The 27464-nt window shown below is 39.9% G+C and overlaps 1 long non-coding RNA gene across 7 annotated transcripts in view; it reads left to right on the top strand.

Annotated features, from left to right (window-relative positions):
* The window catches only part of LOC138848967 (uncharacterized), a 217875-nt gene extending 190662 nt beyond the window's left edge, over window positions 1-27213 (top strand). For 4 of the 7 annotated variants that reach the window (XR_016231486.1, XR_016231487.1, XR_016231485.1 and 1 more), the window contains 3 exons: window positions 8262-8388; window positions 12824-12951; window positions 23350-27213. This is a non-coding gene — a long non-coding RNA (uncharacterized LOC138848967). The remainder of the gene's footprint in view (window positions 1-8261; window positions 8389-12823; window positions 12952-23349) is intronic. The other 3 variants (XR_016231491.1, XR_016231489.1, XR_011387214.2) reach the window with 1 other exon arrangement.
* Window positions 27214-27464: the final 251 nt, after the last annotated feature.

Here is a 27464-nt window from a genome sequence, read left to right as displayed (position 1 = left end):
TTTGTGATTTCCTCTTCGACTCACTGATTACTTAGTAGTATTGTTCTTTAATTTGCACATATTTATGAATGCTTATAGATGATTTTTAAGAGAATTGGCATAATCATAATACTGAAGTTTTTAATCCATTAGAATCATTAAGATGGCATATCTCCTTTGATTTCTTCAAGCAGTATTTGGTACATTTCAATGTGTGGATCTTTCGCATACTCATATTTTATAAGCCATATTAAAAGTATTTCATAATTTTGGAACTGTTGTAAATGATAAATTTTAATAACTTATCTCAATTTTCTTTTTTTTCTTTAAAGATTTGTTTATTTAAAAGACAGAGTTACAGAGTTAGAAACAGAGAGATCTTCCATTCACTGGTTCACTCTCCAAATGGCCACAATGACTAGGCTGTGGCAGGCTAACACCAGGAGCCAAGATCTTCCTCCAGGTCTCCCACTTTGGTAGCAAGACCCAAGTACTTGGACCATCTTCTGATGCTTTTCCTAGGCCATTACCAGGGAATTAGATTGGAAGTGGAGCAGCCAGGATATGGACTTGTGGCCACATGGGATGCCAGCGTCACAAGCAGTAGCTTTACCTGCTACATTACAATGCTGGCTCCTATTTATTTCAATTTTCAATTGCTAATTGCTAGTATCCAAACTCATAAATGAGTTTTGGATATTTAGCCTATATCTTACCATTTTGCTGAATCTGTTTAGTTATTATTATGGCTTTAAATAGTTTCTTTACATTTTCTGTAGAGATAATAATGTCATCTGGCAAAAGAGTGTTTAAGTTATTGCTTTCAAGGTTGGCGCTGTCATGTAGAAGGCTAAGCTCCTGCCTTGTGCACTGGCATTCAATACGGGTGCTGGTTCATGTCCGGCTGCTATTCTTCTGATCCAGCTCTGTTTATGGCCTGGGAAAGCAGTGGAGGATGGTCCAAGTCCTTGGGCCCCTGCACCCATGTGGGTGACATGGAATAAGCTCTTGGTTCCTGGCTTTGGATCAGCCTAGCTTTGGCCATTGCAGCCATTTGGGAAGTGAGCCAATGGATGGAAGACCTTTTTCTCTGTCTCTCCCTTTCTCTGTCTGCAACTCCATCTCTCAAGTAAATAAATAAAATCTTTTAAAAAAAGTTATTCTGAGTGCCTTGTGTTAATTTTTCTTTCCTTATTGCACTGGATGAGGCCTAGAATGAATTGAATAAAATTTATGAAAGTGAACATCTTTGTTTTGTTCTTTATCTTAGGGAAAATGGTCTTTCTTTATGAATCATTAATGTTACATAAATATATATTTATATTTTCCAGATATTCTTTACCAGAAATTCCCTTCTATTCTTTATTTTAAGTTTTTTTTTTTTAATTTATTTATTTGAGAGGTAGAGTTACAATCAGAGGGAGATTCAGAGAGAAAGGTCTTCCTTCCATTGGTTCACTCTCCAAATGGCCGTAATGGCTGGAGCTGTGCCGATCTGAAGCCAGGAGCCAGGAGCTTCCTCCAGGTCTCCCACGTGAGTACAGGGGCCCAAGGACTTGAGCCATCTTCTACTGCTTTCCCAGGCCACAGCAGAGAGCTGGATTGGAAGAGGAGCAGCAGGGACTAGAACTGTTGCCCATATGGGATGCCTGCACCACAGGCGGAGGATTAACCTACTGTGCCACGACACCAGCCCCTCCCTTCTATTCTTAATTTGTGGAGGATTTTTATTGGGAACATATGGTCAGTTTTGTTAAGGAGTTTTTATGCATCTATTGAAATATCATATGGTTTTTCCTCTTTGGTATGTGGATATGGGTAAATTTTATTGATTAATTGTTCAACGATGAACCAGTCTTTTACTATTTTCGATAATTTCCACATGGTCATGGTATATAATCCATTTAAATATTATTCAGTTAGATTTTTCTATTAATTTCATTATTTTTATCTAGATCTATGAAGGATGTTAATCCATAGCTTTTTTCTTTTAGTATCTTTTCCAGTTTTGTTATCAGAATAATATAATAGAATTAAATTATCATAGAATGAGTTTAAATTTTTTGAAAGAGCTTGTGTAGAATCAGAATTATCTGTTTGTTTATTTTTTGGTAGATTTCACTTATGAAGTCATCTATGCCTGATGTGTTCTTGACAGAGATTTTTAAAGTACAAATTCATTTTCTTTAACATACACAGTTCAGGTTTTAGTTTTTGTTTCATGATTTTTGATTGTGTCCTCAAAAAATGTCCATTTTATTTAGATTCTTAAACTTACTGACACAATATTTTCAGTATTCAGATAATACTTTTAACATCCTAGAATTGACAATTTGTATATTCTCTATTTTTCTTGCTATTTTGACAAGCAGTTTATCTTTTTGGCAGATCTTTTCCAAGAACTAGCTTTTCGCAGCATTGAAAGATATCCTTGGGTTCAGGAGAGACCAGAAATTGCCTTGCTGCAAATATGCATAATTTTATTTAAAAAGGCTTTATTAATTTGTTTATTCATCTGTTTAAAAGGCAGAGTGACAAAAAATGGGGAGAGGGAGTCTGGGAGGTAGAGAGAGAGACAGAGAGATCTCCCATCTGTAGGTTCAGTCTACAAATGGCCAAAACACGCAGGACTGGGCAAGGTTGAAATCAGGAGTCAGGAACTCCATCTGGGTTTCCCACATCGGTGGCAGGGGCTCAAACACTTGCACCATCTTCTGTTGCTTCCCTAGACACAAGAGCAGGAAGCCTGATTGGAAGGCTTGAACCAGCATTGCCATATGAGACATCAGGGTCACAAACAGTGCTTAACCTGCTATACTACAAAGTCAGCCTCCAATTTGCATAATTTTATGCTTGAAGTATTAATGACGTGTGAGGAAAATATCCTGAAAGAAAAGCTTCTGTTCCCGTGATATCTATCTTGAGTCAATGACATTAGCTATAAAATTTAATATGGATTAAAAAATATATCATTTTTTCATAGAAAGACAATGAAATCTATCTTCTTAAATAAAACACATCATAATATGAACTCTTTGAGAAGATGATTTGCTGAAAACAACACTGAAACTAACCATCTAAAGTCTTTTATAAATCTAGGTTGATTGTATTAATTTAGAACTACTCAGAATTTAATGTATTCCTAGTGTTTGGGGAACCATTGTCTCTTGATTTCTGTCTATTCTTTAAAAAACATTATCATACAAAGTACTTGTCATACTGTAGATTAGGGAATATAACCATCATTTAATTTAGGAGAGTTTGCAACTGAGCTGTAACATTAAAAAATTCTGCAGTTGTACTTGTAAAACGCAAGCAAATTAATTATTTTGAAAGTAGGATGAATAGAGTTCCTTCTTTCTTCACATAGTAAATAATCTGAAGCATCTACATTGCCCACTCCAAGATTAAAGGAGATACTCTTTCTACTTCTTTCCTAAAAGTGTGGAAGATATCAGGTGGTTGAAGGTTGGAGTGAGAGTAGCACACAACGTTGTCCATGCATGGAATAATTTCGTTGTTACTCTCTCAAAATAAACTCACATCACATTGAAGACAAAGAGCTCTTTTAATTCATCCACTACTCATCTGATTCATTCACTATAAGACAACTGTAAGCTGCGTTTGGGGAAGAAGGAAGTGACTAAACAGATAATTTCTAAATTTATAGTGGGAGAATCGTGCTGTGGGTATTTGGGTCACTGGACTGTGGTGTAGGCGCTAGAGGAAGAGATTCATAACTGTGAGACCAACGACACCCAGAAATGAAATCATTAAATCGAGGAAAATTTCCAGGAGGAGCCTTTCATCCCTCTCCATTGGTGCCGCTGTGCCTTTTCTAGTTCTAGTCTCCCGTCTGTCTGGGAAGCAACTTTGTAATCCATTCTTCTCCAATATCTGCTGGGTTGTTAATCCCTACTGTAAGTGTGTCCTGGAATGGTCAGGACTTTTGATGTCTATGTGACAAATGCTCCGTTTTCGGGGTCCCTTGCAAATCCCATTCTTGCCAATAATAGCCATCAGTGAGTATTTGGTTGTATGTGTGAATGTTCTGCATCACATGATCCATTCCCTCTTCGCCTTGCCTGGGGCACTAGTGTTATTGTGGCACTTTGTATTTCCCAAAGATGACCACACCATCAAGATATAGGGATCTTTTCTCTGACATTTACTTTCTGCACTTCACAGAAGTTGGGGTGGTAGAGAAGGAGAATTTGAGGAGATGTTTGTCAAAAAATACAAAAAAATTTCAGTCAAATAGGAGAAATACATTCAAGAGATCTATTTTAAGACATAATGATTATAATTAATAATAATATATTGTGGGCATGTAGAATGAAAAAAATACTAAAGTAGGAGGAAAAAAAGGGCCTGTGGCTTTCTTGGACCATAAGAGGGAGAGAGAGAAAGAGAGAGAGAGAGAGAGAGAGAGAGAGAGAGGGAGGAAGGGAGGAAGGGAGGAAGAGGGTTACTTTCTTGGAATGTGGGTAAGCCTGTGATGAAAACAGAAGTGATGCTTTGTGATTTCTAAAACTTGATCATTAAAAATCAATAGTTTTCACTAAAACCTCCAGAACTAATGGTGAGCTCTTGTCTCTGCTGTTTAAGAACATTATTTTCTCCACTCATACTATTTGCTGAACTCTTTACTTACTGTAGGGTTAAGTATAAGGTAAACGGAAAATAGATTATAGTAAAAATTAAGAGTGGGAATAGGAGTGAGGGGAGGGAGAAGGGTGGGAGTGCAGACAGGAGGGAGGGTAGGGTGGGAAGTAGTACTTTGTTCCTATATCTGTATATATGAAATGCATAAAATGTGTATACCTTAAATAAATTAAAAAAAGTAAAATCCCAAAGGAAAGGAAGTCATCCTCAGGTCCATAGATATTGCACTTGAAAGCAGTAAATAATATTCAGAATATTCAAAGAGTACTAACTGAATACAAGGACTACTCCAAACAAACAAACAAACAAACAAGCAAAAAACCACAATAGTTTCCCCATTCCTTTCTCTCATTACATGCACTTTAGGGAAGGCTATGAAAATAGCTACCCTGTAGCCACTGTCCTGGAGACATCATTTTGGGGGGCTGATTAGAAACAGGGGTGGAGAGATAGAGAGTGCGCGAGAAAGGTGGATGCCTGAGGAGACCTCACTGTTCCTGTCCCCAGCTGTGTGAGCCCTCCCAGCGCCAGCTACTACACATGTGAGTCAAAGAGCCCACACTTCCTGCAAGCCAGAGGAAGCCCAGAGACAGCGCAGCAGAGGCAAGTGGTCCCTCTAAGCTCTGGCCTAATTCCTAACTCTCAAAAATTAACAAGCATAACAGGGCCGGCGCCCTGGCTCACTTGGCTAATCCTCCACCTGAGGCACCGGCACCCCGGGTTCTAGTCCCAGTTGCTCCTCTTCCAGTCCAGCTCTCTGCTGTGGTGCGGGAGTGCAGTGGAGGATGGCCTAAGTGCTTGGGTCCCTGCACCCGCATGGGAGACCAGGAGGAAGCACCTGGCTCCTGGCTTCGGATCAGTGCAGCGCCGGCAGTAGCAGCCATTAGGGGGGTGAACCAACGGAAGGAAGACCTTTCTCTCTGTTTCTCTCTCAATGTCTATAACTCTGCTTGTCAAATAAAAATAAAGAAAGAAAGAAAAGCCTAACAGATGATTGTTTTCTGCCACTGCGATTTCAGGCAACTTGTTGCACAACAAGAGACACTTAGCAGAGATAACCATGTGATCTGAGGACAGCTAGAATACAGAAATAGTCTCCTTCCTGTGAGAACTTTGTGCATTAGAGAAAATTAGGTTTGTCTCTTTCTGAGATATTAACTAAAATTCAGTGAAAGTCAGTTATCAATGGGAACAGAGGCATAAAGACATTTATGAAGAAAAGCAAGTGACAGGGGCTCAGAACTCTAACCCCTTAATAAGCCAAGGGGTGATAATAATCAGAGCAGGATATAAGGTAGTTAATTGGCACTGACAAAAGACAGAGAAAAGTTAAATTAATCTAAGAGAAGGAAATGGCTAAAAGAGAGGGTGCTGGAGTTGGACGCCCCCATTGAAATCTTAGTTTGATGAAGTTGGGACGTCACTTAAATTTTCTGTGCTTCAGTTTTCTTACATACAAATAAAAGTCAAGCATTTAGAATAATGTTTAGGAAGTAGTAAGTTTAAATATTACTCGTAGCTATGCAACCCTTCTGCTGGAGAAGCTGAGGTAAGTGAGCAGAGTGTACTACCTTGGAAAACTGATGACTTTTCAGTTCCCCATAGTTTTTAGGGACTATGTCAGTGCAGCTTTTGGGACTCCAGATTTTTCCATGAAGTCCAACTGGAAGCCAGTGATACTTACACTGATTTTAACATCCAGGTTTACCAAAGAATACCATTAATGAAGAGAATATTTCTGGTTAATATTTCTGGTTACCAAAGATGTTCATTTGTTTTATTATAAAATCTCATTTATTTGTTTCTGCACAGGTTTATTGCTATGACTTCATGTTACATTTTTTTAATTTTTTATTTAGTAAATATAAATTTCCAAAGTACAGTTAATGGATTACAATGGCTTCCCCCCCCATAACTTCCCTCCCACTCACACCCCTCCCATCTCCCACTCCCTCTCCCATACATTCACATCAAGATTCATTCTCAATTATCTTTATATACAGAAGATCAATTTAGTATATATTAAGTAAAGATTTCAACAGTTTGCACCCACACAGAAACACAAAGTGTAAAGTACTGTTTGAGTACTAGTTATAGCATTACTTCACATTGGACAACACATTAAGGACAGAGATCCTACATGAGGAGTAAGTGCACAGTGACTCCCGTTGTTGACTTAACAATTGACACTCTTGTTTATGGTGTCAGTAATCTCCCTAGGCTCTAGTCATGAGTCGCCAAGGCTATGGAAGCCTTTTGAGTTTGCCGACTTCGATCTTATTCCGACAGGGTCTTAGTCAAAGTGGAAGTTCTCTCCTCCCTTCAGAGAAAGGTACCTCCTTCTTTGATGGCCCCATTCTTTCCACTGGGATCTCACTCGCAGAGATCTTTCATTTAGGTTTTTTTTTTTTTTTTTTTTTTTTTTTGCCAGAGTGTCTTGGCTTTCCATGCCTAAAATACTCTCATGGGCTCCTCAGCCAGATCCAAATGCCTTAAGGGCTGATTCTGAGGACAGAGTGCTATTTAGGACATCTGCCATTCTATGAGTCTACTGTGTATCTCACTTCCCATGATGGATTGTTCTCTCCCTTTTTGATTCTATCAGTTAGTATTTTCAGACACTAGTCTTGTTTGTGTGATCCCTTTGACTCTTAGACCTATCAGTGTGATCAATTGTGAACTGAAATTGATCACTTGGACTAGTGCGATGGCATTGGTACATGCCACCTTGATGGGATTGTATTGGGATCCCCTGGCATGATTCTAACTCCACCATTTGGGGCAAGTAAGCTTGAGCGTGTCCCAAATTGTACATCTCCTCCCTCTCTTATTCCTACTCTTATATTTAACAGGGATCACTTTTCAGTTAAAATTTTAACACCTAAGAATAATTGTGTGTTAATTACAGAGTTCAACCAATACTACTAGAACAAAACAAAGAAAAATACTAAAATGGATGTTCTTGCTGATAGGCAGGCCCTCACCATGTTTATAGTAAAAACAAATATGTGTGTGCATCAGTTAGATGACGAGACAAGCAGACACCACTCCTTGGTTAAACGCATAAGCCTTCCTTTTCAAGGACAAGCTTCTGTACACTTGAAATCACTTGCAGTTGCTTTTTAGTGGATATGTTGCTTAACGTCTTTGATCCCTGAACTCTAGACTGTAAGGACAATGTCTGTCTTTTATTCATCCCTACATTATTAGAAAAGGGAAAAGCTCTCAGGCGGGGTGGAAATCTGACCTGCTCAGCGTTGGAATGTCTGGGACTTTGGATTCACTGAGCCTCATAATAAATACTTAGGAATGCAGAAGAGTGTTTATATCCATTATCTGTCCTGGTAAACCAGCAGGCACAGGACTAGTCTCTGCAGAGCAGTCCTGGGGGCAGGGAGTTTGTGGAAAAACAAAATTGCTTACATGAGCTTCCCTAGGATCCAGCAGTCTCCTCAGTGTACAGGGCATGAATGGGACTCTGAGGCTTAGACCTCTACAGGGAGTCTCCTCCTCTGTCCCAGCTTAGGTTGGGGGGCTTGGCTGGCTGTTCACAGATGAGCCCTTGGATTCCTGCCCTGAGCTTTTCTGCTTTCTGCTCTTGGCATTTTTTCTTTCAGTCACCCCATGAAAGCTTTGCACAAGGATAGATGTAAACCCAGAGAATCTACTTGAAGTGTACCAAGAGCCAACAGGTTTCCTTAAGCCAAAATCATGGAGCACTGTGCTGATCAGAGCTGAGATTGGGTAAGCTTGCTTTCTTTTCCTTTTGTTTTCCATGTTCACTTTCATATGGGTGCACGAATTTCTGTCATAGGGGAAGCATCCTGGTTTCTCCAAATGCTTTGCTTTCTTTGGGAGAATAATATGCTATATACCTTTTAAAGAAAAATTGTTAAACACTTCCAAATTGAATGCCAAAATTAGCATGTAACTAGGTTCACTCTTGGAAATCAGATCGGCAGATCTAGCCAAGTACCCAGTGTCCTCTCCCGGGCCTGCCTCTGACCGAGAGCTAAAACCTACCTGTCACTGCTGACCAGACCTTATTCATGAAAGCAAGATAGGAAAAGTCAAACTTTCACATTTTATCATCACAATCCCCATGCACGTCAATGGTGTTCAAAGGAAGAACCTGCAGAATGAGGAGTATGTTAGTCTAGTTTATGCCACTGTAACAAAATACCTAAGGATGTGTGACTTAGGCCTCTGGCAAGGAACCATAGGTTGCATCACAGCAAGGCAGATAAGCAGAAAGGGATCCGGCTGTGTACAGAAGAGGGCAAGAGAGGTCACGTGGTGAGACAGGAGGCAAGAGATGAGGGAGGGGCCAGAATGACATACTCTCTCAGAAACCAATCCACTCCTTCCAGACCTGACCCACACCTGGAAGACAGCGTTAACACATCCACAGGATGGAGCCTAGTGATCTAATTACCTCCCACTAGGCCCAGGCTCTTAAAAGTTCTACGTCCTCGACACCACCACACCAGGAACCAAGTTTTGAGATCATAACCACTGGGGAACAGATCAAATCCAAGTCTCGTAGCAAAGAGTCAAATGCAAACCCAACCTTTGCGACAAGACAGTCCCCACGGGTGAGGATTATGGATTCTCTTAGCACAGAGTAAGAAAAGCAGCTTGTGCCATGAACTTGGGCAAGTCCCTTGGTGCCTCTGGGCCTCCATTTCCTCTTCTGTTGAGTAAATGTGTTTTATAAAGTGCTTCTTTTTTTAATATTTTTTTATGAAAATATTCAAACATTTTAACAAAAAACTAGCAAAAGTGGTGCATTTGACATCTGCATACATATCATCTAGGTTCAACAACTGCTAACAATTTCTCATGTTTGCTTATCAGTGCATGTATATCTATCTATATTTTGCCAAGCTATTGAAAGTGAATTCTAGATGTCAGGACATTGCTTCCTTAAACGCTTTGGCTTGTATATTCAGAAACTGAAGACATTTTCCTACATTTCTATAAGCCTCATTCACAGGGTGATTCTAGAGTTTTTGTAGCTCTGAGAGTCTTGGATTTAGCTTTCACCAAAGGAGAAGACACAGGAGAAGACAGAACAGACACAGATGTATGAAGCGCATGCAACTCCAACTTTGAGTCCTGTCACAAATACCCATGCTTTTTAAAGCCATTGAATTAAAATCATCCGAGGAAAAAAATCCTAGCGTGATTGGTAAAGACCATCAAGCTCCTCTTCCCTGATAGTTCGACCCCACATACAAACACACACTTTGAGTATGCATATGGCTATGAAATTTTTGGAACTCTATGATTTTTTAAAGATTGATTTATTGGGGCCTGTGCTGTGGCATAGCAGGTGAAGCTGTCACTTGCAGTGCCGGCATCCCATATGGGAGCCAGTTCCAATTCCGGTTGCTCCATTTCTGATCCAGCTCTTTGCCTGGGAAAAGCAGTATAAAATGGCCCAAGTGCTTGGGCCCCTGCACCTATGTGGGAGACCAGGAGGAAGCTCCTGGTACCTGGCATAAGATTGGCACAGCTCCGGCTGTTGTGGTCAATTAGGGAGTAAACCAGCCAATGGAAGACATTTTTTAAACTTTTACTTAATAAATATAAATTTCCAAAGTACAGCTTTTTGATTACAGTGGCTTTTTCTCCCCATAACTTCCCTCCCACCCGCAACCCTCCCATCTCCCGCTCCCTCTCCCATACATTCACATCAAGATTCATTCTCAATTATCTTTATATACAGAAGATCAATTTAGTATATATTAAGTAAAGATTTCAACAGTTTGCACCCACACAGAAACACAAAGTGTAAAGTACTGTTTGAGTACTAGTTATAGCATTACTTCACATTGGACAACACATTAAGGACAGAGATCCTACATGAGGAGTAAGTGCACAGTGACTCCTGTTGTTGACTTAACAATTGACACTCTTGTTTATGGCGTCAGTAATTACTCTAGGCTCTAGTCATGAGTTTCCAAGGCTATGGAAGCCTTTTGAGTTCACCGACTCTGATCTTATTTAGACAAGGTCATAGTCAAAGTGGAAGTTCTCTCCTCCCTAATGGAAGACATTTCTATATTTCTCCCCTCTCTCTGTGTAACTCTGCCTTTCAAATCAATCAGTTAATCTTTATTTGAAAGGCAGAGATAGAGAGGAGAGAGAGAGAGAGAGAGAGAGAGAGAATTTTCCATATGCTAAACACTCCCCAAATGGCCAAAATGGCTGGGGCCAGGCCAGGCTGAAGCCAGGAGCCAGGAATTTCTTCTGGATCTCCTATGTGGGTTCAATGTGAGTTCAGGGGCCCAAGCATTTGGGCCAGGTTCTGTTCCTCTCCCAGGCACATTATCAGGGAGCTGGATTGGAACTGGTGCAGCCAGGACTTGAACTGGTGCCCGTATGGGATGCCAGCACAGTAGGCCAATGCTTAACCTTCTATGCCACAGTGCCAGTCCCTTTGAGATTCTATTTAAAAAAGATTAGGTAATTAATCTGCTCATAATCACTGTTGTGTATACTTATGTTATGGCTTGCTCTCCAGGGGTACTAATGAATTCTAAGAATACTCTTAAAATCCATGGAAGAAGTCTTAAACAACACGAACAAAGCTTTCTGGTACCAGGTGCCTAAAGTATGTGTGGAATGGAGGAAACACGGAAAGAAAGAAATAAAATTACGGTTAATCTGGGAAAACCATCCGGTCAGTAGATGTGTAAATTGGAAAGCTGACAATTTGATTTTCCTGCGTGCCTAATCAAATTGCAAGTTCTTTCTGATCAGGAATGTCTTGGCTAATGTAGCCTATACAATGAAGCATACAATACACATACTATTCTGGAAATTGCTCAAAAGAGAATTTATCATAATTATCAGAAACCTGGTTGTACTGCACTGTGAATACCCCTGAGTACAACGTTTTATGTTTTGTGCATTTGAACATATTATGTCACGTGTTAGAGAGTCTCACTGAGGAAGCTTTGCAGATGCAGAGAAAGTACCATGCAAAATTGTCAATGGCACTGTGAAATGACAAACATGATACGCAGATGAAATAAATATAGGAAATTGTTATCAGTTGCTGAATACAGACAGTGGGTGTATAAATGCTTGTTATTCTATTGTGTTATATTGAAAGTTTGAAAATATCACTGTAATTTTATTTACTTTGTAGGAGAGGAAATTGACACATATATATCAATAAGTTGATATATACAGAAGACAAAGAATTTGATTACACAGTCATACTGCCTCATACTACAAAATGGCACTTAAAAGTGCATTTGGTTTTCTATTGTGTGGATTTTAATTTTAGCCTAATTTTGTGAATTTTCATGATTGCTGATCACAGCAACATTCAAACATAACTGGAATGGTATGTGTTGGTGGGAGCCAAATAAACAAAGTTAAGAACAGAAAACCAGCAGAAGCTTCAGGCCAAAATGTCAACTATCATACCACAATGGAATTTAGAGGCCCTGATGTCAAAATCAATCAAAATATTTCTAAGCTATCAATTAAAAAATAATCTTTCAGTCATGAAAAAAGCCAAGACCAGCTTTTCTATTTTCGCTTTGACACTGCACAGTCATTGTCATATGAAGAATATGCAGCCAAACACTTGGGGAAAATTAGGGAAAGTGGAATTGTGTCAAGTGATTAATAAAATATTATTTTCTTGGATGTTTATATTTGTGCTATTTAGTAACTTGTAATTTTATATTTTCTCATGATTTTTTCTTATTTAAATTAATATTAACCATTATACCAAGCTTTAAATGTATAATTTCTTGATCTTAAAGAAGGCTGCAAAATTCTATACACTGCAGGTACCAGGATTGGTGACTATTCTTCACTCTGGATTTTATATAATATTCAAACAGAAAAATTGTATTGCTTCTTTTTAGATGACTTCATTCTAGATGAGCAGTAAAAATATAATGTTAGAAATAGTAGTAGTAAAAATATAATGTTAGAAATTCAAATATTTTAACATTTTAGTGAGGAAATTGAAACTCAAAATATGGCAACTCCCAAGTGAGATAAGTGGGCAGCAAGTATGCAATAGTCAAGATCCAGTGCTCTGTCTACTGGCCATGTTGTTTTTATCCTATTTGTGGTCTCTCTTTGTAAAAGAAAAATGCTATAAAATAGGATGTCCAAATATGGTTTTTTTTTTTTTTTTTTTTGACAGGCAGAGTGGACAGTGAGAGAGAGAGAGACAGAGAAAGGTCTTCCTTTGTCCTTGGTTCACCCTCCAGTGGCCGCCGCTGCTGGTGCGCTGCGGCCAGTGCACCGAGCTGATCCGATGGCAGGAGCCAGGTACTTCTCATGGTCTCCCATGGGGTGCAGGGCCCAAGCACTTGGGCCATCCTCCACTGCACTCCCGGGCTACAGCAGAGAGCTGGCCTGGAAGAGGGGTAACCGGGACAGAATCTGGCGCCCCTACCAGGACTAGAACCCAGTGTGCTGGCACCGCAAGGCGGAGGATTAGCCTAGTGAGCCGTGGCACTGGCTTCAAATATGGTCTTGACGAGATCATTTTGTGAAGTTCATTCCATTAAGTTACTGGGGTGTGAATTTATGGGACTCACAGGGAGACCTGAATCACATGAGCACGGGGGCAGGATTCAAGGATAATGCTAGAGATGTTGCATAATGGATAGTTTATGTACATGTCAGAAATGCAACAGGGAAGGACTGTAACTCTTCTGACCCATTTGTGTGTGTGTGTGTGTGTGTGTGTCACCGCATGTTCCTTGGGGAAGTTGAATGGGGCTGTTCTTGCCTCCATCTGCAACCCTAGAAAGATTACCTCTAATTTCTGGGAAGAAGAAAATCTTAGGAATGTCTGGCTCTCCAACTGTATTAGCAAGGGTCCTTCATAGAAACAGAACACATGTGTTCATATATATGTGCTCCTATGTGTGTGTACTTCAAAGAATTCATGGAAATGGAATTAAAAGATAAGTTTATTTTGATGCAAAAGCTATTGAACCTCATACGTAGTCTTTTCATAGCATGCATTTTCCATAAACATTTGAAGACTTCTTGTACGCATGGATTTCAACTTTTTGCACCAACATAAACTTTACCTTTTAATTCCATTTTCCATGAACTATATGAAGTACTGTGTGTGTATGTATGTGTGTATGTGTGTGTGTGTGTGGATAGAAAAAGATGTTTTTATAATAATTGATTCAGCTGATTATGAGGACTGAGAACTCCCAAGATCTACAGTCTGAAGACCTGAGAATCAGGAAATGTTAGAGTGTAAATCAAACCAAAGTACAGAGGCAGGAGAAAGTCTATATGCAGTTCAAAGACCATCAGACAGAGACTGAATTCTTTCCTACTCAATCTTCTGTTCTATTCAAGCCTTTGAGGAATTGGATAAGGCCTGCATTAAGAAGGGTGGGTGACATACTTTACTCAGTTTACTAATTCAGATATTAATCTCCAAGAATACCCTTGCAGATGCACACAAGTAATGTTTAGCCAAATGTCTGGGTACCAGGAGTCTAGTCAAGTTGACACATGACCGTAACCAACCCATGCATCTTCCTCCTGTTCTCTATCTCTTTTTATCACTAACTTAGATGGGGGTTCCCTAGAAGCAGTTGCTCAAGTGAGGATTTGTGAGGAAGTAGTTTATTAAGAAGCATCCCCAAGAAAAAACAGAAGAGGAAGAAATAACGAGGTTGGGAAGGAGAAGAGGCCAAGCCTGAGTACAAGATGAAGCTAAGTCCTAGAGAAACTGAGAATTCTGGAGGCATCTGCACTACACCTTAGAGGTGACCAGGGAGGTGCTGGATTTTTATACGCACACAAGGTTAAGTTCGTGGTCAAGGATGTAAATCTCCAGGCAATTTCTGTCCTCTCTTTAGTCAAGAGGAGTTAACTCTGGCAGCCCAAAGGTAGCAGGCCTAGGAAACATTCTAGATGTGGCTTTTGGAAGTGAAATGGCGGTATTCAGGCCAGTGGAAAAGAATCTGAAAGGGGTGGGTATTGGCAGAGTGGTGAAAGCCCCACCTGGGATGCCCACATCCCATATCGCAGTGCCTGGTTTGAGTCCTGACCCCTCCACTTCCAGTCCACCTGCCTGCTACTGTGGACTCTGGGGAGTAGCAGATGATGGAGACGTGGATGGAGTTCCAGGCTCCTGGCTTGGCTTGCCTCAGCCCTCACTGTGGTGGGCATTATGGGAAGTGAACCAGAGAATGAAAGATCTTTCTCTGTCTGTCTTCCTCTTTGCTTCTCTGCCTTTCAAATAAAATGAAAGTAATACAGTAATTGATTTTGAAAAAAGAGAGCTGTGAAGGAGCTGCGTGGAGCACAGATCGGGCTTGTTAGGGACATTGTCATCCGCTTAGTAATAATCACAGTAATCTCAGTGTCATCAAGGGCTCAGTGCTGGACACCAGCCTGCAAGGTTTCTAGGTACGGTATTGTTATTCAATTGTAGCATCAAAACTGTGATAACTAATACAATCTCCATTCTACAGATGAACAGACTGAAGCTCAGAGGGAGTTTCATGGCCTGTGGGAATAGCAAGAGCTGATAGGAACCTCTGCAGCCCCATCTCCATGCCTGCTACCACGTTATCTGGGGAAGTTAGCATTGCTTGCCATGTAAGATAAATAGATAGAATGCAAACATTTACATTTGTGGTGCAGAAAATGTCTCGTTATTTGTAGCTATAGTCTCATATATTTCATTAAATTCTCAGAATGTAGCTGTGCATTCTTCAAAGGAAAACCTCCTGATATTGCTGACCAGTAGCATAGGTCTAGGCTGGCAAACAGAAACATTCACAATTTCTTTGAAAGTTTATTTTTTTAAAGTTCCCAAACAGATGCCATAATTTCTGTTGTGGGCTTTATTTTACACCACAAGTAACACTCCGGGTTTCAGAAATTTGCTGAGTATTATAGAGAGGGTTTCAGACTTCAGAATATGGTGCTATTTTTTAGCAACAAGACACAGCATTTCCACATTTAGCCTTTCACTACTAAATGTAAAGAACAAGTGGTGGCAAAGTTCTGTGTGGAAGCCATAAGTGATGGGAACTTCCCACGTTGGTGAGTCATACAAATTCACTTCCTGGAGGCTTTCAAAGGGACAGCTGAGTGTCCCTTAAAAATGAATGAATTTGTATACTCCACTATTTCAGGGTTAGCAGTTACTTTGAGTTCTTAATTTTTTCAAAAAATCTTATTTATTTGTTTTCATTTTATTTGAAATGGAGAAAGAGAGAGAGAGAGAGAGAAAGGAAGAGATCTCCTCAAAACTGCTTTTTAAGTGAAGGCAGATTTAGGAAGCCTTGTGTTTTCTGAGGATACTTAGTGCTTTGTAAAGGAATACTTCCAAAACAATTTACTCCTTCTAAATTTTAATTTTGAAAGTGGCTTATCAAGGGATAGTTTAACCAAATCAAGGCATGGTTTTAAAATGTAGACTATGTTGTATCCTACAATTAATATTTCAGTTGCTGGGATTTCACAAAGAATTGAACAATTGAGAAATCGTTTAATGATATCTAACAAATCAGAGCTTTCTAATTATATATGTAGAGTGAAACCAGAAGTTTGCTACACTTGCACAACTCTTCAATATTGAATGTGTTAGAAAGTTACCCTGAGAACTTTCATATTAATTTTCACCTTGTATTTGAACATGTTTGGCTTATTGTGATGTCTAGCATTATTTTACATGGAGGATTACACTTCAAAAAGTACTTCAGCATGTGTGGGTATATTTAAAGTTACCCTATAATGGTGTTGAGATGTATTCAAGCAGTAATTAAGAGAAAGACAGCTTGAGGCACTTAAATTATGTGGTTCCAACTGGCCCTTGTCTAATCACCCTCTTTTTGAAAAACAGAGTTAAAAAAAATCAGCTTTGTTTTGTGAATATGCTCTTGTAATTAAAAAAGAAAGCAATGCTCACAAAAATTTTAATAATGCAGGCTCGTAGAGGAAGAACAAGCCATTTCAACATAAGTGCCTATAATTTTCTGGTATTTTCATTTCTGTTTCTTTTTAGGCATTTGTGGGAGGTGGTTATTATTTCCACATAGTGGTATTATATGTGCATGACTTCCGACTGAAAGGACACACACTCCCAAGGGATGCACACAGTGCTTTCTTTCCAGTGTCCAATCCCAGAAAACTCTCTCCTAGCCCTCTTAGATTTCCCCAAGCTCCCTTCTGTTTCATGTCTTGCTAGGCACCATGCAGAACCTCGACACTAAATGAAGGAAGAGGTTTCAGGAATCCCTGAAACAAGGAAATAAAAACTGCTTAAGAAGCTTAAAGTCTGAGGGTAGAAAAAAAGGAAACTCTATGGGGAAAAAAGTTTTGGTAAACTTTTCAGAATATACCACTCTTTCCTGTCTTCTCCACCCTCATAGTATTTTTCTGTGAAGTCTTCATCCTCCTGGGTACAGTGTCAGTCCCAGTTCCTCCAACCATTCCTCCCATTCCTTTTCAGGGAGTCACAGACCTAAGCCATACGGAGTTCAGGGAGACAAATGAACTTTGCTGACTCCCAGAGCAGTATCCATGCAGGAGACTGTGATGCCCACATTGCTCGTTCTGTACAAATGCAGTGTGGCAGGACCACAGCTATGTGGGAGGGCCTAGTACTACATTAGTGAAGCTTCATACACTCCCACCTTCTCGCCAAAGAGAAGCTAGTTTTACACTAGGCTAGGGACAAGCATTTGGCCTAGTAGGTAAGATGCCTGTGCTCCATATTGTAGTATCTGGGTTTGAGTCCCATCTCCAAATCCTGACTTCAGTTTCCAGCCAGTGGCTGGACCTTGGGACGCAGCAGTGATGGCTCAAATAATTGGGTACCTGCCACCTACATCAGAATTCTGGATCGAGTCCCCAGCTCCCAGCTTTCAGCTTTGTCTTGCTTGCTATGGGCATTTGGGGAGTGAACTAGTATCCATCTAAGTGTTCGTCTGCCTAATAAATTAATAAATAGGTAGACAAAATTTAGATGCCAGGCTGCAAGGATTCCTCTTTTTTTATAATCCATGGATTTTCTTACTTGGAAAATATAACATGTTTTTACTGAGTTAAATCAGTAAACTGATTTTTCAAATTCCTTATTTTTGAGAATAAGGATCAGATTTTCAAATTTTTGCAATTGGAAACTTTGGATAAAGAAATTATAGTATTGAGTAAAAGGGGTAAAAAATAAAACTTGAGCAAAACAGATGTTGCACTCAATTTCATGCCAGGACAAATTAAAAATCAGAATCTCACTTTGCAATTTAGACAATGGACATTTTACACAGATGTGTGTAGGCTGAAAAAAAATTTCCTGTGAAACTGGACATTTTTTAAATTGTGTGAGTCTACTCTCCAAATGCAACCCAGCTCAATTACCAAAGCAGAAATCTCTTCCTTGTTTGGAGATTGTCTCTGGCATCCAAATGTTAATGTTAGATCAGCACCATTGGGAATGAAAATGACTTTGTGATCCATGCATCAAATGGAAAAATATAATTTGAAAATTTGAGAGCATGTCATAACAAAGGGTAGAATATCACCACATAATATATGATCACTTAAAGTGTATTCAAATACAAGTTGGGTGTCACTTAAGTAAAAACCCCGGGGTTGAAGCACCAGGTGGGTAGTTGACATGACAGTGCACTTAAATAAAGCACAGTTTATGTGGGCAGAGTGGCTGTTAAACCTCCAACAATGTCAGAGAGAGTCACTGCCTAAAATGGTGATCACAGAGCTCTAAAATGTGTGCCATAGACACTGTTCAGGCCTTGAAGGAAATGTTGATGTAACAGAACATATTTGAATTTATATCTTAGCTATTTCAAATATTCCCTTTCTTAATTGTCATCATTAAACAAGAATAGAATGTGTTACTTTGAAGTCCATTGGTTTTCCAGAGGATCTGTAATATGCTAAAGAGAATCCCTGACTCCTCTAAACTTGAGTACAAGGTGTATTGTATCTTTTTTTAAAGAATTATTCATTTTATTTGAGTTACATAGAGAAGGAGAGGCAGAAAGAGAAAGAGAGAAAGAGGTCTTCCATCCATTTGTTCACTCCCCAACTGGTCACAATGGCTAGAGCTGTGCCGATCTGAAGGCAGGAGACAGGAGCTTCTTCTGGGTCTCCCACGAGGGTGCAGGGGCCAAAGCACTTGGGCCATCATTTACTGCTTTCCCAGGCCATAGAAGAGAGCTGGATTGGAAGTAGAGCAGCCAGGACTCGAACCGGCACCCATATGGGATGCCAGCACTGCAGGCGGCGGCATTACCCCCTATGCCACATCACTGGCCACAGTGGTTGTTCACCTTTCATATTCTCATGAGGGTCTATGACTTGTTAAACATTAAGAAACTACATTAGAGAAGGCCACTCACAGGAGACAAATAAATTCATCTAATTTAAGAAATCAACCGTGCAAACCAGGAATGCTTTACAAATAGCAAAGTTAAAAATAGTGTTGTTTTATGCCTTCAAACAAGTGCAATATTACAGTTCCTGTAACATAGCTTCCATTTGAATGGGTATTTTAGAAGTCAAAACTATTTGTCATAGACACCCTCTCTCTACAACTTGAAAACTTTAAATAGCAGTGGGAGCTAACTATAGATTGTACCACATTATACATTACTCAAAAATACACTGGAGAGAGAAAGGAATGAAAAATCAAGATGGCGCTCAACCTGATGGTCGAAGGACACATAGACAACAAGGAGGGTTTAAGTCAAGCACCTGATTATGAGTTACAAAGTACCTAGTTACATTTAATTTATTTCAACTCAGCATTCATGAGCACATACAGCATGCAAAACATTATGTTCCAGGTGAGAAAGAAATGAAATTGAACTTGAAATTCGATAATATTATAACTATACTTGGTTCAACCTAAAAACAGCTTGTCAACACAATGTAGTTAAAATTTTGGCCTTGTTTCCCTTTGAGAAGAGGATGTTAGCATGCAACTTATGCAATGTGGTGGATTTGCATGCTGTTGTGTAGGCTTAAGCTGGAAATATATTTCCCCAATTCCCTGTTTGCCTACTTCTAGGTTAATGGTAGATGCCGGAGACATAGTGCATGAGATTTGATAGGTGGAAGTGAAACTAAAGACATGTTCTTTTATGCTTGGAAGTTCAGTGGGAGGCACTTCTCTGTTGGCAGCCCTCACAAAAGGCTGTGCACCTGCTGACTCACCTTTTTGGTGACCTGCAGCAACTCCAGTTCCCGCCAGGATTCTGACTCCTGGAAGGTACATGGTGAGCTCTGTGATAAGGTGCAACTCCTTCTCCCATGCTACTTTATCAACATTCACAGTGCAAAGGTGTTTTTAAGTAGTTTTGTAATCTCCTGGGCTTAGTGGATAATTTAAAATAACATGAAGTCTAATGAATTGGTTGTAGTCTCATCATGGGGCACCAACATCGCTGAAGTTGGAGGCTGTGAGAGATGGATCATGCTTCCCCTTTATTGTTGCTCTCCAGCACTCAATCCCATCTCTCTTTACTCATGGGTCACCCTACAGATTTCAACCTGGAACAACATGCTGGAGTAACAGTCTTACAAATACGGATGGTTTCATAATTGGATAAAGTTGAACTTCTATTATAAATTGACTTTACCCTTTTCCCACGATTATTCTCCTTTTCTCATTGAGCCGTGTACTGATATATATCTGCATAACCTGACAGATGTACTCAGAAAAGCACTTAAATTAGGATACCAATTGTTGATGTCAAAGGATATTCTAGTACTTTTCCAAAGTGAATACAAGCTAAACCATTTCTCTTGCTAGTTTATTAAAATGAATGATGTAAAAAGCATTTTAAAGTACTTTTATATTCTCCTGCACTTAGGATGTAATCACAGGTAACAAACTCTCTCATAAATTAGTTATTGTATCGCTAAGTTTTTCAGAATAGATCCTTTCTAGTAAGAACCTGTAGGTTGGCAGCTTACTTTATGTAAAGAAATTAGATAAAGGGAAAATTCAGGATCTAGATAAAGTCACTGTTTGGCCTTTTTCTAATTTCTCAAAATTGACTGGAAAGGACATTGATCTTTTACAGCAAAAAAAGAGTTTATTTTAAATGTATTTGGTATAGAGCTGTCATGTTGAAAAAAGATGACTGTTTTATCCCTAATGACAACCCTTACCCACTTTTTCAAATATTGGCAGGTATATGCTAGGTTCTAGATACCACATTTGTCCAGGAAAAAAGGGTTTAGGGAGAGAACCATGGACTGTGTTGAGAGTCCATAGAAGGATTTGCTATAAGTAATAAAACTCAATACAGATTGTATTGAATTGAAGAGGAGAACTTATTGGAATATATAATTTTTTTAGGTACAACTCAGCAGTAGAAACATAGGTCTCTGTCTTTCTGTCTTTCATGTTTTTCTCACTCCCTCTCCGTCTCTGCCCCGCCCCTTCTTTCTCTCTCTACCGGCCTCTTTCTCTGTCTACTTCTTTCTTCCTTCCCTTTCCTTATATTTTAGGATGCCTATGGCACCTACTCCAAGGTTACATGACCTTCCAGTATGAGGGTCATTGACCAATTTACTAGGGTTTTGAAACCCAATTATCGAGAGTATTGATTGTTACAACTCAGTTAATGATTGACTATGCAAGAGGAGTGTTTCTACTTTCAGTCCAATTAGCTTGTAAGTAGGAAGCAAAGTACAAATATAACTGCCAAGGGGCAGTGGGTGAAGCTTCTCAAAGAAGGGGATGTGGAGTAGGCAGCTGTCCTCTGATACTGTCCACTATGTAATATTTTCATCATTACAAATGAAAACAGATGGCTCCATTCACTGTTTTTAAGCAGAGACTCAACTAACTTTCCCAATGCTCAGTTCTATATCATATTGATATGTATAAGAAACCTAACTCCACATTAGAAGTGAAGATGACCAAGAACATGTGTTTGGAAGTTCTGTCATTTAGTAGTAAATACTACATAAATATTAGACATTTCATACTTTTGTATTATTATGAAAGTCCAGTTTTAAGATACCTTCTCTCTAAATAATTATGTGGTGTCCTTATCAGTCAGAAATAAAGGGTTCCAAGCCCTGTTTGCAATATGTGGTCATGCTATATATGAGACACTCATTGTAAGAGATTTCATGGCATGACTTTTTTCAATAGGGTTGGGATCTTCCTTCTGAGTAAAAGAAAAACATTATATTCCCTGAATGTTAATGCATTAATCCTTTTAAAATTGATCCATAAACAAAATAAATAAAACATTTCTGAGAAGTATTAAAATTATCTCAGTTGGAATGAGAAAGTATAATGCATAGAAATCATGATGAAATTGCAGAATGCTGCAAGTAGAAGGGATTTAAGGAACATTTAAAGATTAAATGATCCATTCCAATCCTTTAAATTTCAGATAAAGAAATAGAAGATGTGGGATGGGTGTTTAGCCTAAAATTAGGATGCAGCTTGGGATACCTGCATCCCATACCAGAGTGCCTGAGTCTTAGTTCCAGCTCCACCTCTGCCACTCACATTGGAAGACTTTGATTGAGTTCCTGGCTCCTGGTTTCATCTTGTTCCAGCACTGGCTGTTGTAGGCAATTGGGGAATTAAACCAGCAGACAGATTTCCCTTGACTCTCTAAATAAATAAATACCTTTAAGAAGAAGTGGATTAGAGTCAAAGGGATCACAGAAACAAGACCAGTGTCTGCTAATACTAACTGATAGAATCAAAAAGGGAGAGAACGATCCAACATGGGAAGTGGGATACACAGCAGACTCATAGAATGGCAGATGTCCTAAATAGCACTCTGGCCTCAGAATCAGCCCTTAAGGCATTCGGATATTGCTGAAGAGCCCATGAGAGAATTTTAGGCATGGAAAGCCAAGACACTCTGGGAAGGGCCGGCGCCGTGGCTCAATAGGCTAATCCTCCACCTTGCGGCGCCGGCACACCGGGTTCTAGTCCCGGTTGGGGCGCCGGATTCTGTCCCGGTCGCCCCTCTTCCAGGCCAGCTCTCTGCTATGGCCAGGGAGTGCAGTGGAGGATGGCCCAGGTGCTTGGGCCCTGCACCCCATGGGAGACCAGGAAAAGCACCTGGCTCCTGGCTCCTGCCAGGATCAGCGCGGTGCGCCGGCTGCAGCGGCGGCCATTGGAGGGTGAACCAGCGGCAAAAAGGAAGACCTTTCTCTCTGTCTCTCTCTTTCACTGTCCACTCTGCCTGTCAAAAAAAAAAAAAAAAAAAAAAAAAAAAAAAAAAAAAAAAGACACTCTGGGAAAAAAAAAAAAAGGACCTAAATGAAAGATCTCCACGAGTGAGATCCCAGTGGAAAGAACAGGTCATCAAAGAAGGAGGTACCTTTCTCTGAAGGGAGGAAAGAACCTCCACTCTGACTATGACCTTGTCTAAATAAGATCTAAGTCAGCGAACTCAAGAGGCTTCCATAGCCTTGGCAGCTTATGACAGGAGCCTAGGGTGATTACTGACGCCATAAACAAGAGTATCAATTTGTTAAGTCAACAACAGGAGTCACTGTGCACTTACTTCTCATGTAGGATCTCTGTCCTTAATGTGTTGTCCAGTGTGAATTAATGCTATAACTAGTACTCAAACAGTACTTTACACTTTGTGCTTCTGTATGGGTGCAAACTGTTGAAATCTTTACTTAATATATACTAAATTGATCTTTTTTTTTTTTTTTTGACAGGCAGAGTGGACAGTGAGAGAAAGAGACAGAGAGAAAGGAAGGTCTTCCTTTGCCATTGGTTCACCCTCCAATGGCCACCGCGGCCGGTGCGCTGCGGCCGGCGCACCGCACTGATCCGATGGCAGGAGCCAGGAGCCAGGTGCTTTTCCTGGTCTCCCATGCGGGTGCAGGGCCCAAGCACCTGGGCCATCCTCCACTGCACTCCCTGACCACAGCAGAGGGCTGGCCTGGAAGAGGGGCAACCGGGACAGAATCCGGCGCCCCGACCGGGACTAGAACCTGGTGTGCCGGCGCCGCTAGGCGGAGGATTAGCCTAGTGAGCCACGGCGCCGGCCTAAATTGATCTTCTTTATATAAAGATAATTGAGAATGAATCTTGATGTGAATGGAATGGGAGAGGGAGTGGGAGATGGGAGGGTTGCGGGTCGGAGGAAATTTATGGGGGGGGTGGGGAGAGCCACTGTAATCTGTAAGCTGTACTTTGGAAATGTATATTTGTTAAATAAAAGTTAAAAAAAAAAGAAGAAGAAGTGGAAGATAGGTTGAGATTAGGCAGTTTTCTGAACTTTAGTTATATTGCAGCCAGGACTTGACCTTGCAATTCCAAATACTAACAAAATCTTGACATACAAAAGTGTATCAGGATAATGAAAATCATTCTCTGTACTCTTTATCTCTCTTCATTAAGCATTATTTTCTATTCTATATTTCAATATGACTACACCATTTAAGGATACAAAAGAGACAAAATGTTTGAAACTTCTGTCCATAAAAGCAGAGAAATTTATCATTTTATTCATGATAATTTTGTTTTCACTGTAAAGTTTTGCATAGTATATGTTTTTGTTAAAGTTAATTGAAGTTATATTGCTAAGAATACTCTTAACATTTGTTGACATAATTACTGATAAATTTAACTTTCACCAAATTAGATTTGGAGATTCAAGGGAAGAAGAGAAGTTGGAGAGCCCTAAAAATGTCTTAACGATGACATTTTGGCACTGAATACCACCACTGTATTTGTGTAAAATATCGAGGATGTGGGATGTGGACAAGAACAAATGATAAGCAGTGAGAATTTAAATGCATTCAAAGGAAAGAATCATTTCACTTTTTAAACTTATATGACCCTGGAATATTATAATTCTTTGATGATCCCTATAAAGGAGTAACATTAAAAAGCTCTAAGATTCTCAGTAATTGAAACATAATAAGACTAAATACTTGTTTCCATGTGTGACAGGAAATAGACAGGGGTCATTTTAACATTGAACCATATTCCATTGTTTGTATATTGCCTTTTTCTTCCTTGAGATACCCTGGCTGCATTCTCATTGGTGAAATCTATTAAATCATTTGTAAACTTAAATTTCACCTAGGGAAAGACTTTCATGTCTATTTATATCACATTCTACTTTCATTTGGTTTATTTAATAATTTATTAAATGCATTAAGCACAGTGCAATTTCCTGTGAGAATTGGAACATATGAATAAAAATATTTTTAAATTAAGTTTATGCTGTGATTTGTAGAATTGCAAATTGTCAAAGACATAAAGGATCATGATAAAATAGAACACAGTTGCTTGGAGCCTACACATTACTCCAAGACCTCACTTGAAAGCTGGTAACTTCCCTGAAATAGCCCATGGGAAAGAGTATGCAAGCAACACACAGAACATGGTTTGAATAGATGTACCTGTAGAATGAAAGGCCAAATAGAAGGCGTTACTAGGCAATGTGAATTCAGGAACAACTCCTTAAATTGATTCAGAGTCTGTCTGGATTTTATCTGGTTTTTATAATCTGAATTATTGAAGAGAGGAAATTTTATGCAGGACCAATTACTCGAATCTTTAAGTATTATGTAAAGAGCAAAGCAATCTGGGTAATTGTTGTGGCTTAGTGGGTTAAGCTAGGGACTGTGATACTGGCATCCCATAAGGGTACCACTTCATGTTCCAGCGACTCCACTTCTGATCCAGCTCCCTGCTAATGTACCTGGGAAAGCAGCAGAGGTTGGCCCAAGTACCTGGGCTCCTGCACACACATGGGAGTCCCAGGGGAAGCTCCTGGTTTCTGGTTTCTGGTTTTGGCCTGGCCTACCCCTGGCTTTTGCAGCCATTTTGGTGAGTGAACCAATGAATAGAGGAACTCTCTCTCTGTCTTTGCCTCTCTTTCTGTAACTCTGAATTTCAGATTAATAAATAAACCTTTAAAAAATGAGAGCTAGGCAGTCGCACATTTCTTTTACCTGATGGATTTTAAAAGTAGCAGAAAAATGTTTAGCAACTATCATACCTTGTATACATACAGAACAAGTCATTTAACATTTCTGGCATTGCATTAAATAATTCAATCATTAACTCAATAAATACTAATTATCTACTAAATTTAAAGCATTTTCCTAATTCCTGGGATAGAGGAGTGGGAATGAGTGATGAGAGATGTGGCTGGAAGGATATTACGTCCTTCTATACAGCCTAAGCAGTTGGTATTTATTTATTTATTTTAGTCTGGTGGGTGCTATCAATGGATTCTAAACAGAGGAGAAACATAGCTAGTCTGGTTCTAAACACTCTAGGGGTACAGTGCAGCATGAAACTGAATGGGATGGACCTGGATCCCAACAGAAGAAGTGATAAGCAAATCAGAGATGAACAAAATGTCAGTGGTGATGGACAGAAAAGGATGAGTTTAAGAAAGTGTAAGAAAGTTCAATCAGTGGCACAAAGGACTTCAGCCAATTTGTGGAAAATGCAGTGAAGACGTTTATTTATTTATTTATTTATTTTTTTTTGACAGGCAGAGTGGACAGTGAGAGAGAGAGAGACAGAGAGAAAGGTCTTCCTTTGCCATTGGTTCACCCCTCAATGGCGCTGCGGCCAGTGCACTGTGGCCGGCACACCGCGCTGATCCGTAGCCAGGAGCCAAGTGCTTCTCCTGGTCTCCCATGCGGGTGCAGGGCCCAAGGACTTGGGCCATCCTCCACTGCACTCTCGGGCCACAGCAGAGAGCTGGACTGGAAGAGGGGCAACCGGGACAGAATCCGGAGCCCCGACTGGGACTAGAACCTGGGGTGCCAGCGCAGCAGGCGGAGGATTATCCTATTGAGCCATGGTGCCAGCCTGAAGACATTTATTTTGATACAAAATTTTTACGCATATGAAGAGCTTATTGATGCAAAATTTTTATGCATATGAAGAGTTCATGAAAAGTTCATATTGTGAAAATCTATGCATAGATTTCCATTTTTTACCAAAATAAACTTATCTTTTAATTCTATTTTTCCACGTGCTTTTTATAGTACACTACTATTTGTTATTGATTCATGTGGAGGCTGAGAATGTAGCATGACTTGATGGTGATTGATAGAATGAAAAATGATGATGTACAGATTGGGTATATAAGAAAATTATAGCACCTCAATTCACTTTTATAACAATACAAGCAATTGTTAAAGAAGACTGTTAACTTTGTTTATCAAACTATACATGTAAAGTAATAAAGTACATTTTCTGACTGCATGTGCAATATAAGCAATGTTAACTGGTTTCTGGCCAGCGCCGCGGCTCACTAGTCTAATCCTCTGCCTTCGGTGCCAGCACCCCAGGTTCTAGTCCCGGTTAGGGCGCCAGATTCTGTCCCGGTTGCTCCTCTTCCAGTCCAGCTCCCTGCTGTGGCCAGGGAAGGCAGTGGAGGATGGCCCAAGTGCTTGTGCCCTGCACCCGCATGGGAGACCAGGAGGAAGCACCTGGCTCCTGGCTTCGGATCAGTGCAGTGCGCCAGCCGTAGCGGGGGGGTGAACCAACGGGAAAGGAAGATCTTTCTCTCTGTCTCTCTCTCTCTCACTGTCTAACTCTATCTGTCAAAAAAAAAAAAAAAAAAAAAAAAAAAAAAAAACCAAAGCAAAACAAAAAAAAAACTGGGTTCTGTTGCTTCATTTTGCTAATATTTGAGAAAACTAGTTGAAACAGACTATCTTGAGCCAGCATTGTGGTGTAGCAGGTTAAGCCAGTGCATGTCATAAGAGAGCTGGTTTGAGTTCCAGCTATTCCACTCAGATCCATCTCCCTGCTATGAACCTGCATAAAGCAGTGGAAGATGCTCCAAGTG

This window comes from Oryctolagus cuniculus, chromosome 3 (genome assembly GCF_051225735.1).
Source record: "Oryctolagus cuniculus isolate XC-2025 breed Fujian yellow rabbit chromosome 3, ASM5122573v1, whole genome shotgun sequence".
NCBI lineage: Eukaryota > Metazoa > Chordata > Mammalia > Lagomorpha > Leporidae > Oryctolagus > Oryctolagus cuniculus.
Note: the sequence above shows the minus strand (reverse complement) of the source record. Positions and strands in the feature narration are given on the sequence as shown.